The sequence below is a fragment of the Formica exsecta genome, unplaced genomic scaffold (genome assembly GCF_003651465.1).
Source record: "Formica exsecta isolate Colony F162 unplaced genomic scaffold, ASM365146v1 scaffold106, whole genome shotgun sequence".
In the NCBI taxonomy this organism is placed as follows: Eukaryota; Metazoa; Arthropoda; class Insecta; order Hymenoptera; family Formicidae; genus Formica; species Formica exsecta.
The window spans coordinates 487,723-500,100 of NW_021848400.1; the positions used below are offsets into that span (position 1 = coordinate 487,723).

At 35.6% G+C, this 12,378-nt stretch overlaps 2 protein-coding genes across 2 annotated transcripts in view; one reads left to right on the forward strand and one right to left on the reverse strand.

The window, feature by feature from the left end:
• Window positions 1-12,378, reverse strand: part of LOC115234262 (suppressor of lurcher protein 1) — a gene marked incomplete at its 5' end in the record, with an annotated part of 296,609 nt that overhangs the window by 263,940 nt on the left and 20,291 nt on the right. The gene's annotated exons all lie outside the window — the stretch shown is intronic.
• LOC115234270 overlaps window positions 11,730-12,378 on the forward strand; it is a gene marked incomplete at its 3' end in the record, with an annotated part of 63,759 nt that continues 63,110 nt past the window's right edge. Inside the window, exons 1-2 of the mRNA XM_029805222.1 lie at window positions 11,730-11,742; window positions 12,103-12,307. The remainder of the gene's footprint in view (window positions 11,743-12,102; window positions 12,308-12,378) is intronic.

Genomic DNA, 12,378 nt, shown 5'->3' on the forward strand with positions numbered 1-12,378 from the left:
ATATATATATATACATAGAGTAGATATACATATATGTATAAAAAAAAGATGATAAAACAGAAATATTTTTTAGAATAAAACAAATTTGCTTGATATTAAAAGTAAACTGCTCTTTAATTACGTATTTGCTAGTAAAAGCAGGCTGTTCTTATTTTATCGTGTCAAAATAAAGCTTAAAAACGCATGAATTGTTATGCCTAACTCCGTCAATGCAGTACAATGCCATCGGCGGCCTCATTCTATTTCGACGAGCGTAACTTTTTAAAGGCTTTCGACCCAATCGCGTATAGCTGTCTTCATTAAAAATGTAATGAAAATGCCATAAAGATGTATGACTCATCCAAGGGATCGATCGTTGTACCGTCTTAACTTTATTCATCTCTCCCGTGACGTGCATGTAATAAAAAGATAACATTGCTTACGTGAGAATGTAATCGATAGGTGATTTTTTTTCTTCTATTTTCTCTCCCTTAAAATATTTAAAATAAATTAAAAATACGTATAAAATATCCGGTCTAAAAAAAATTGGTAGAGATTGAATAGGAGGGATAAAGCTTCGTATATCTTCGTAAAATGAAGAGATATATGAAAAGACTGATGTGTGGAATTAGAGGAAATATCCACGACATCCCCAAAATACGCAATAACTCACATGCCTGACAAGGAAACGTCAAGAAATCACTCCGAATTGCTGTCCGTCAACTCTTTCAGGGCTCTATTATAGTTGGGAGAGACTGTTTTCGCGTTGACACATTGGGTGACCTACTTCGACGGTACCTCTTTATGACTCGTCGTCTTATATAGACAGAAATGTTAGATAGAGCCGACTTCTCATCATGAAGCTCCGTGCCGGATAAAATAGTGGATGATATGGCATGTCAAACGAGCAGAAATATTATATCTCGTTTTCTTTCACGTTTCAGAGTGGCCGCGTGCCAATAAACGAATCGCACCGTTCCAGTTCGCAAAGGAACAAAAAGAGATCGACTGATATTAAAACTTGGTGTATTATCTTAAAATAAAGCTGATCATATTTCATAGCTACGCCTCGTGATTTCTTTAATATAAGCTCAATGAGCATGAAATTTCGCGGAGCAAACGAGTTGGAAATTTTTACGCTGAATTACTAGCAAAGCAAGGATATTAATTTATTAAAATCGACCACTGCATCTGTCAAAAGACAAATCCATAAGAAGAAGAGAAAGAGAGAAAAAGCAAAATTAAAAATTCTGATTTTCTTTAAACTTTTAGTAAACAATTCAACGGATGAGAACTGGCATTTTCTATTTGTACAAAAAAAATCAAGCTTCTCTATATCTATGTCAGATATCGTTAAAAAATTCATATTAGAAAAATTCTCTTTTATCTGTTTCTTTCTCTCTTTCGCAAAATATCCAGAATCAAAACTTAATTAATGTTTTTGTTCATTGCGGTAAAGCATCTTGAAAATTTATTGCGTGCTGTAAATGCGGTATTATTTGATATTATTTCACCAGTATTATCAAAAAACGCATTTCAGAGAAATATTACATCGGCGCATTATTATATGCTGTTGTCGAGTATTATTGGATGCTGCACCATTTTGCAAACAAACTGTGCGCGACATTTGCTCCGCACTTCGTTATTCAAGTAACATTTAATGATGTTTATACGCGCGAGCGCTGTATGCGTGTTCTAAATATACAACATATTTTAGCGATCAATGACTGATCAAATAGGCAAGGCATACAGAGAATAACATTACACACGAACACTTACGGAAATAATAAACCTTTTTCGTGACACCGCTTTATTTCTAGCTTTGTGTGGAAAAAAGTCGTATAGATATTCTGAAGGAACTCGCGTGACTATTTATGACAGTTGAGTACAACGCGATTATATTTACAAACGAATAGAAATATTGTATGACAAAAATAAAAAGAAAAATGCACGAATATCATGGATTAGTAGTTCGTAATAAAATATTTCAAAGTAGTACAGTGTCTTTTATAAATATAAGAGATATATATATATTATTTGAATCAAAGAGAGCCGTTACAAATTTCTCGTAAGCGTATGTAACTCGGAAGATCTTCAACGCCTGCAAGAGCGATCGCGATTCTGTTCTCGACGTTACTCGCATCGTCTCTTGGATGTAAGTAAATATCCGTAATATCAGTTCAATCGTTTTCTGTCGCTCGTCGGAATGTCGTGTTGCGACACATACAAAAGCCATGCTTCGTCTGCAATGCGAAATCTGGGAGAAAGCTTTGAATTTGTTCGGAAGTGCAAATCTGTTGCGCATGACATGATCAAACAAGGATAAAGAATTCAAAGAGCACAGTCATGAAGAAAATAAGGGCGGTCATAGAAAAGAAGAGCGACAAACGGACATGGACATCGCTAAATATTCACTACAGAATTAATGTAACACCGGAGAGTTTCGGATTAAATTTCTGATTATGAGTATTTAAATTTTTTTAGACATGGAGTTTGCGCTTTCTCACCAATGTTCAGGAATTTCGCACCAAAGTTTTGCGCAAGGTCATTGAAATTCAAATTGTGCATTCGATCTTAGCCAATACGAAAGTAATGATTGCGAGGAAATTTAATTTCTTTATATACGTTAAGTATAATTATCGCATATTCATCACGATTGGAAGGATCAATTTATGCGGATGCAAAAGGAAAATATAAACAAAGAGATATTTCCAACCTTGTTTTTTTCCGAGAGAAAAGTTCTCTCATATCTTCATATTCCAGGCGATGGAAAAATGATGAATTTAAAATACGACAAAGTGCAGAGAAAGTCTCGTGATTCAATTAGCAAGAATAATTAATTAATCGCAAAGCAATGTGACGCTCATTAAAGTTGGTTATTCAATAAGATGTAAGGCATAACTCGGAGAGTCGCGCGAGAGATCTTTAACAATATCTCAGGCACTGTACGTGAGACACGTTAGTTACAGCGAAGCGTTAATGCGATTCCCGACTGCTTTACAAGCCCGTGCCGCCGGTTTCTCGCGGTGACGACGAATCGTTCCGACACGAAGCAGCAATTCAAGCAGACAGCTATGTGTCCCGTATGCACGACGAATTGCATCCCGGTAGACAGATGAGTCGCGCTAAAGTTTATGGGCGTTGAAAGTTCCCGTCCTCTACGTCCAGCGTTCGCAACCTGTCCAGCTGCGATTTCGCGCACGCAAGAAATTCGAACAGCAGATTGCAGTGGAACGGAAAGTGTAGCATTCCTGCAGCATCCCTGCGGCCAGCCAGCCGCAACAACGGACCCGTCGATGTAAAACGGTACTAATGGTGCGAGAGAAATGCGAACTCTTTCTGCCCTGGTCCAATGATCTCGCAGAATACAACGTGGCCATGTGTCCGTCGTTATTGCAATAAAATCGTTAAGTACAGAGAGTTTTTCGATCAAAAGCGCGAATGATCTTACGTGTTCCGAAGAAAACTTTGACCGCGGACTCTTCCAAGAGAATTTCCCGTAATTAATCGACAGAGTTCATGACATCTTAACGTGAAGTTATATAAATTGTGAAGTTAAGATATATAAATCCGATATATTGGGTTAAAGTTTAGATCGAAAGTTGAATCGATCCAAAGTTTTGCGAGCGAGTGGAAGAAAAAAAAAGGTGCGACGCGCGTTATTAAACTTATATTTAACTCTCGCGAGGAGAGTTTTTAATGTCTTGATATCTTGACGGTCGTTACTCTCGTCGGACACGCGTGTATTACGGCGATTTAGCATCGCAACGCTATGAGGGTCGGTGACGGATGCCGCTTTCGTTGCTATGTACCTATATATGGCTCCATTTCGGCACGAGCGAGCAATCATAAACTCTGGCGCGACGACGCTAAATCATAAAGTAAGAACGACAATGAGACTACCACATCATTCGCAGTAGTCGGGCTTGCATCCACACGGGCGAAACTTCGTTGTATGGGTCTGACAGATATATACGTGCAGCGAACGGCAATTCTGCGCGATTGTTTCCGGAGCATAGAAAGTGATCAATCTTATTGCGCTGATCCAGCTAATAAAGAACACATTCGGAAATCGAGCGATGTTAAAACGTGTGTCGTGTGATGGAATAGAAACTCGCGTCGCAACAGAAAGATTCATAAACTCGAGAGTTGGAGATTCATTCATTCGGCAAACTTGCTATCACATCTCGCGCGCGTAGAATTAATATCTCTCGCTAGTTTATTATTCATCCGCCGCGCAATTCCAATCGACCGTAAAGCTCGAGAATTTATATGAATATAACGGTACATGTGTATACGTTTCGTGCACTAAACTCAACTTGATCAAACAAAAATACATAGGTAGGAAGATCTCTGGGCTTATCTATGAAAGTAATATATCTTCCGCCCAAACTTCCGCCGAGAAAGTATCACGGAGAGAAACTAGCAGGATATGCGAACTATTCGTGCAGTCATGTAGAGAACATCGGATTGATTCCGAAAACATCCGCGGCTAGTTTTCGCGTTTCGCAGTTACCTCTGATCATACTGTAGGTCGGTCCAGAGCTGAATACGCGATGATTTTCCCTCAAAAGGCCACTAGAGTTTGACGAACTCGATGCCAAGACGGATAATATAGCATTGAAAATGGGGAAGAGGCCGAGACGAAGGATAATAGTACGGATAAAGAGACAAAGAGTAGGCGCAAGTAAAATCGGAAAATAAAACTCCTCGAGTTGAGCGACGCAATTGTCCGACGCCATCGGAATTAAAGATACAGGTGAGAGGTAAATAATTACGATAGCGATGCTACTCAGGACTTTTAGTACCTCGGCAAGACTGAAATGCGAGTCCAGTGATATCATCTTTCCGAGCTGTCCGCTTAGTTGATAGGACGGCAGCTAGAAAATAAAGGAAAGGAGACTCGAGATAAGTATTTAAAAAAGAATTAAATAGAATTATAAATTTTATAAAAGAGGAAAAGGTAATTCTATGTTTAACGTTTTGCGACTACCGTATAGGCTTAAAATACTAAAAAAGTATAATACTTATAATTTATGTTTATAAAACGTGGTTATTAAAATTACTTTTCTAAACGATTAAATATGCGAATTTATTTGCAATGGATGTATTTAATTTTATGATGACGGTATGTCATTGCACTCTCATCCTTTCTACGTGACGAATGACCGCGCGAACAATCAACCCGGATAATTATAGTGCGTAGCTTAACTGTCTTTTCTTTATCTGCTAGTTTTAGCATATGGAAAAATCTCGAGTTTTTTATTCACGATCTATTGTCGAATTGTATGAGAGAGCAAAAATTTAATACAACACATTCCTTCCTTGCTATTAATAGATTGCAATATTAAAAGTCAATAGAGTTCGACGTCTCTCAAGCTTATATCTGTAGCAAAGTTATATGATAGAAAACAAAAATAAAAAGACAAAAAGTGACTTAAAGAAAATTATATGAATTTTCCTATTCTTAAAAAATTTTTATGGGAATTTACTGTTGATTTTTTTTTCAATAAGTATTAGGATACGTATTATATATAAATAATTAGGAATAAAAAAAATAAGTTAAGATTTTCTATCAAAGTTTTGCTGAATAAAAATTTAGTTTAAAATTATTTGTAAGAATTTGTGACCGTTATATTATATACCGTTACGGAACAAACGCAGGAAACTACTTTTCAAATTCCCATGAATTAATAAGTGCTTGCATATAATAGCTATGCGACTAGCGCAGAATCGAATACAGGGTATCCTTTGCGCGGGAATATCATAATCCCCGGGATTATAATCCGAGTGTAGGCAGACATGATATAACGATAAAAGGACTGCACCTGTCCGAAACCGGAGTTTGCGCGCTCGCAAAAGCCGTGGATTTTCGGCCAAAACCCGTGCGTTAATGAATATCCGCGAAATAATTCGCAATTACCCGAATAATCGCGAGATGGTCCGAAATGGTGTGGCCAAAATTACATATACTAGGCGCACACCTGTGTGCAGCAATAATATCCGAACCATCGGACATGGTGCAGGAATGAAACATTCGCGCGCGACGAGAATCTCCGCTATTCCTATTTACACATTCTGCGAGTATTTTATATTGTAGTTTATATCGAAATTACGCTCATATTGTCCCGTGATTTTCGTTTTCATCTTTGGTTTCCCGTGGAATTCAACGTGACAAATCATCGGCAAGTTTCAGTCGCCCATAAAACTGCAATCCAGGGAAGAATCGCGCTTGCCGCGCATCAATTATTCTTTTTATCGCGATTGGAAGTGCGATAGAAAATCGGGATAATACGAGATGAATTATCCGTACGTTTAAAAAGAAGAAAGAAAGGAAAGGAAAAAAAGAACAATATTGAATCACCGCGGATTTTCATACATTCGTTAAAAGGGAGAATATAGGCAGAAGAAATTCGATGTTTGTACCCAAATGGAACGTTCCCCGGAGAATGGAAATGTAGATCTGACTTCCGATTCATGTTTTCTCCTTTTTTTGGAATACTGCTCCGAGTAAAGCCCGCTTTGGACTATTTATGATTTGCGACACAAGAATTCGGGACACAATTCTATTTATACTTTACTTGTCCGTATAATTCATTTGAAAAAGTAAGATACATATATAAAGAAAATATATGTATATAACAATCCATGCATACATTTTAAGATAGGCTGCATATAAAATTATATATATATATTTTTCTTCCTCTGTCTTGAAAATTTTGTTGCAAATTAAATTATCTAAAATAATCTGTAGAAATTTAATCAATGTAAATATCTTCTGCAGCGTTGCAATCGCAATATAAAGAATTATATATCTTTATATATGCACATCAAATTACAGAGACATAAATTACAATTATACAAAAAAAAAAAAAAAACATAAAGAAGAGGATATTTATTTTCTGTAATTTTGTTGACGTTAAAAATATGATTTCAGCCTTTAAATAGTTCTATTACATCAAAATTTGGAGAAAATTGTGATTAAAATTGCAAGAAAATAATATTTTAATGTATTTTTTTTACACGTCATATAAATAATAAAATACATGGAGCAATTTGGAAGCCGGAGTTTAGCGCTCAATAAAAACACGGTAAATATTATTTCTTTCTCGTAATAAAAAAAATTATTTTTTTGTTGAACTGTATTATTAATATCGATTTACTTTTATATGGATTCGATCAAAATTAAACAAAACAGCGAATCTACTATGGATATGCATAAAACACATCTTTTTAGATGAAGTTTGCGAACACGGACTTGCTGGGAATAGTTGAGAGAAAGCAATAGCGAGAAAGATTTTTCTTTTTTCAGTTATGCTACAATCCGCTTGCTTATTACATTATTTTGTTTGTGTTAAATAATTAAGAAATTTGCATTTATTTCTCTTTACGACACATCTGCATTGCAAGGAAATTTTGCATCGATATAAAGAGAGAACTTTCATTTGAGAATGCACAACGTAGAGAAATAAAAAGAGAGTAAAAGAAGAAAATCGATCATATATCGGGACTGCATTTTGTAAAAGAAAGATAGTCATTTAGAAATTGTACAAACGAAGAAAGCTGCATAATATCATCTAATAAAATAATAAAATAAGATATCTATAGAGGTGGATCCGTGCAAAAGTAGATTTAGACCCCCAAGTATTTTATTTTATATGCACATGAGATGAAGAAAGCTGCATAATTTCATCTCTAATAAAATAATAAAATAAGATATCTATAGAGGTGGATCCGTGCAAAAGTAGATTTAGACCCCTAAGTATTTTATTTTATATGCACATGAGATCGCGGGATACGTGCGCACGAAGAGAGTCTCGTCCGGATACCGCTGGTTGAAAACTACAAAAGCGGACGATGGAAACTTTAATGAAGGGCTCGGCTACTCTATGGCGCGGAAACGAATGCGCACTGAAGGGAGGGAGGAAAAAAGCACGAATTCGTGTCTGCCGTTGAAACTTCCACTTCTCTTTGCCGGAGGTGAGGACTTTACGAACTTCTGTTCGTGGTATCGCAACAATGGACTGGTGGCGCGACGGTATATTCTCGATTCCGTCTGGGATCGTATAACGAGCTCTGTACATTCCCGTTTTACTCGCGTGGAGAAAGTGTAGCCTCCTCTATGTCTAGAATTCGCTTACAACGTGTACAATCGAAGTGTCTCGAGTGTCTCTCAATTGTCCAATCTTGAGATATCGGAGCTATAGGATAGGAGACAATATTATCGGAAACGTCACGCGGAAAATCCTTCGAAGCCTTTAACCACAAAGTAAATATTCTACGTGCGAAGCATGCAAAAAATATATCTAGGATAAATCTTTAAAATAAATCGTATTCGCGACTGTGTTTTTTTTATTTCCTGTATTATTTAAATTCGAATATATTTTGCACACAGAGAAAGAACAGAGTACAATAGGATGCGATGAGAATTATTAAAAGAGATGAAATCGCTTCTCTTCACGAGGATTCGAGAAATGGGACGGAAGTTAGAGAGATGGCAAGCGCCAGAACGGAGGACAGGACGTACAACACTTCCGTAACAATGCTGATCTTCGCTACGAAATAAAACATGGTAGACGAGTTTCGGGAATGGAACGAGGGTAAAGCGAAGCGCGGATAAAGGGAGGGCATGAAAGGGGAAAAAAGAAGCCACCGTGCTGTTTGGCGAGAAACTAATAAGGCTCCGGGAGGCAAACGCGCCCTGGAAAATGGAAATCGATTTTCTCTCTCTCTCTCTTTCTCCCTCTGTCTCTTGCTTCAGGGCGCTCCTCCCACGCATAGACAATTATCACGATGAGTAAGTTGCATCTCGCACGATTCCCGCTGTCCAGTCTTTGATATCCTAATGTACAACATCATTAATCTACAGACAAATAATGGCGTTGAATTTCTCGGCTACTCAATATTGGACTACGACTTTATAACAGTCGTTAAACTATACGAAATATATTGGATAAGATAAAACATTTTTCACACAGAATTGTGTAAAAAAAAAACGCAAACCTGAAACGTAAAAAAATTAAGTTGAGAGAAGAGTTCATCCTGTTACACGAAAATGTCCGTCGATAAGATGTTAATAATTGAACGATCGGAAGTAGTAGATTCCCATCACGGATACCGTTCGCAGTCGATCGAGGAAAGGAGACGATGCTACTTGTCGATAATCTTCGTACTTTCGTACTTTGGGCAAGTAATCGTTTCTATCGCTCCGGTGCTTTACGAGCTAACGGCTTTATCCGAGGTCATTGGAATCCAAGTTAGGATTAGATGCTGTTATCGACCCAAGAATACCAGTATGTACGTATATACCAACCTGAATCCTCACCTTCATTATCCCTGGCGGCTATATACATATACAACCTGAACAATGTCTTGTAATATCGAAACCTTTCTGTGCTTATTTCTGTACTAAACCTGATCCTTAGAATTAAATTTTTAATCCGATTTTAACTTATCTAATTCTAGTTTTTTGGATACTTTCATTGAATTTTTCAATTTTTTTTCTAAGGATTATAAATATCTCGATGTATTTTTATAAAATAATTTTTCATATTTCATAATGTTATTTAATTAGCTAATTCCTAGATAATAGATTAGATAATCACACGTAATTATGACAGTGTAATTATTAGCAAATTTGTTACGACTACGTCATGAAATAAGTTAAGCGCAAATAAACAACGAATACTCACGAGCAATAACATACCAAAATAGCTCTTCGGACTTTGTGCAAACAATTATACAAGATGTAACTAAAATAAGTGGACAAACTTCGGGGACGAGCTCCCCACATCAAAACATGAAAAAAAGTTCATACCAACATATATTCGCAAGCCCACTGTTACTGAGATACAGCTCAAACAAATGTTTGTTAATGGAAAATGAAAAAATAATATTTATTATTATTTAATATTATTTATTGCTTCCTCATAGAGGAAGCTTTGTTTTAATTTTTAATTACAACAAATGTTCAAAATGTCTCCCATTTGATTCAATAGATGGACACGTCGGATCATGGATTTTTTCAAAACATTCTTTTAAAGATCCCGGGCCGGTTGCGAATGGTTTCACAAGCCGCAAAGATGCGTTAGCGTAGCATATTTTCATTGTCAATTTGAACTTCATAAACTAAAAACTTTAAATGTCCCCACAGATAAAAATCTAGAGGATTGAGGTTAGGGGATCATGGGGGCCATGCAACTAATCCTATTTTACCTATTCATCTGTCGCAGTAATTATGAACATTTTGAGCTATATCTCAATAACAGTGGGTTTATGGACATATATGTTGATATGAATTTTTTTCATATTTTAGTGTGGGGTGTTCGCCCCCGAAGTTTGTCCCCTTATTTTAGTTACACTCTGTATATACTACGTTTACACAAGAATATTCAAGGACATTTATTAAGAATTTATTTATTATTACATATAAAATATTATATTATATTATATTATATTATATATATTATATAATATTATATTATTATTGCATATAAAAATCATACTATCGGCCAAATTTTAATTTTGCTTGTTTCAATGTCCCGCATAAAATTATCAGAAAACGATCATTGATATTCCTTTACAGTCTGACGAAGATCGTAGCTAGCTTTGAACATTAACGAATATTGATTGTTCACGGATTCGTGTGCGCGTCTTTATACTGAAAATTTTAAAAGTAGAATATTTGACCTAATTAAATTCTAATTGATTGCTAATTTCTCACTCTAATTATGAATTTATTGCTTCTATAATAAACAGAAATTTAGTTTGTACACAAGTAATATAAAAAATTATAAATCTTCAAAATATAATGCTAAAATTTTAATAAGAGAATAAAATATTTCATATACAGCATAATTCATGATGATGTAAAGTAAGTCGCAAAGATAAGTGAACAATTAATTTTATAAGTAACAAATAATAAATTAACAAAATTATATTTACTTATTCCGCTGGTATATACTCGATGTTTTCGAGAATCTCCTCCATCTCTGATGTGTGCTCCTTGCTATTCCATCACTCATACTATGGCACTCACACGACACTCATTCGCGAAAATGTTAATTACGATCGTGCGTGCACCATTTACTAAAATACGACGATTGTTCAGTCTTTACATAGCACTCTCGACGTTAATCGTCACACGACATACATGTAATTCTAAATTGCGACGGGAAAACGCAAAATTCACTATTGCACAAAGTTATAATTCACTTAGCACTGAAAAATCAAGTGATCCACTTTACATGATATATCATTTCTGTTACTAACAAATGATTTATGCACGAATTTTTATATAGACATATAAATGAATAGATATACAAGCAAGATTAGAGATAAAATCAGAGATAAATTAGAGATAAATGTCCGCAAAATGTAATATCCAAGAACATGCCATTGTTTTATCGACTCACGAGATTGATCTTGATGGAATAAATTACATAAAATATGCGTTTCAACAGATTAACGATACACAAACGTCGAATTTGTTAAACGTATTTAATATTTCTTAACATTTTTCGCGACCGTATTTCGAAAGCTACGACGACACACTGAGTATTGAGTTTATGTACAATGATCTTGTTATTTACGTAGGTAGACTCTCGAGTGCGAAGGCGTCGCCTACCACTCACGATTGTATATAAATAATTGTATATAAACAATGATCTTGTTGTCATACGTACGAGCGTAACATTCCAGCGAGCACAAGGCGCTCAATACTCAGTGTGTCGTCGTAGCTTTCGAAATACGGTCACGAAAAATGTTAGGAAATATTAAATGCGACAAATAATTTAACAAATTCGACGCTTGTATATCGTTAATCTGTTGAAACGCATATTTTATGTAGTTTATTCCATCGAGATCAATCATGTAAGTCGATAAAACAATGCCATGTTCTTGGATATTACATTTTGAGGACATTTATCTCTAATTTATCTCTGATTTTATCTCTAATTTTGCTTGTGTATCTATTCACTTGTATGTCTATATAAAAATTCGTGCATAGATCATTTGTTAGTAACAGAAATGGCATCATGTAAAGTCGACTACTTGATTTTTCAGTGCTAAGTAAATTATAACTTTGTGCAATAGTGAATTTCGCGTTTTTCCGTCGCAATTTAGAATTACATGTATATCGTGTCCCGATTAACGTCGGGAGTGCTATGTAAAGACTTGAATAATCGTCGTATTCTGGTAAATGGTGCGTGCGCGATCGTAATTAACGTTTTCACGAATGAGTATCGTGTGAGTGTCATGGAATGCCATAGAATAACAAGGTACACACATTAGAAAAGGAGGGTTCGTGAAGACATCGAACAACAGCGGAGTAAGTAATGTATAATATTATTAATTTATTATTTATACAATTTATTGCTCACTTATTTTTGCGACTCATTT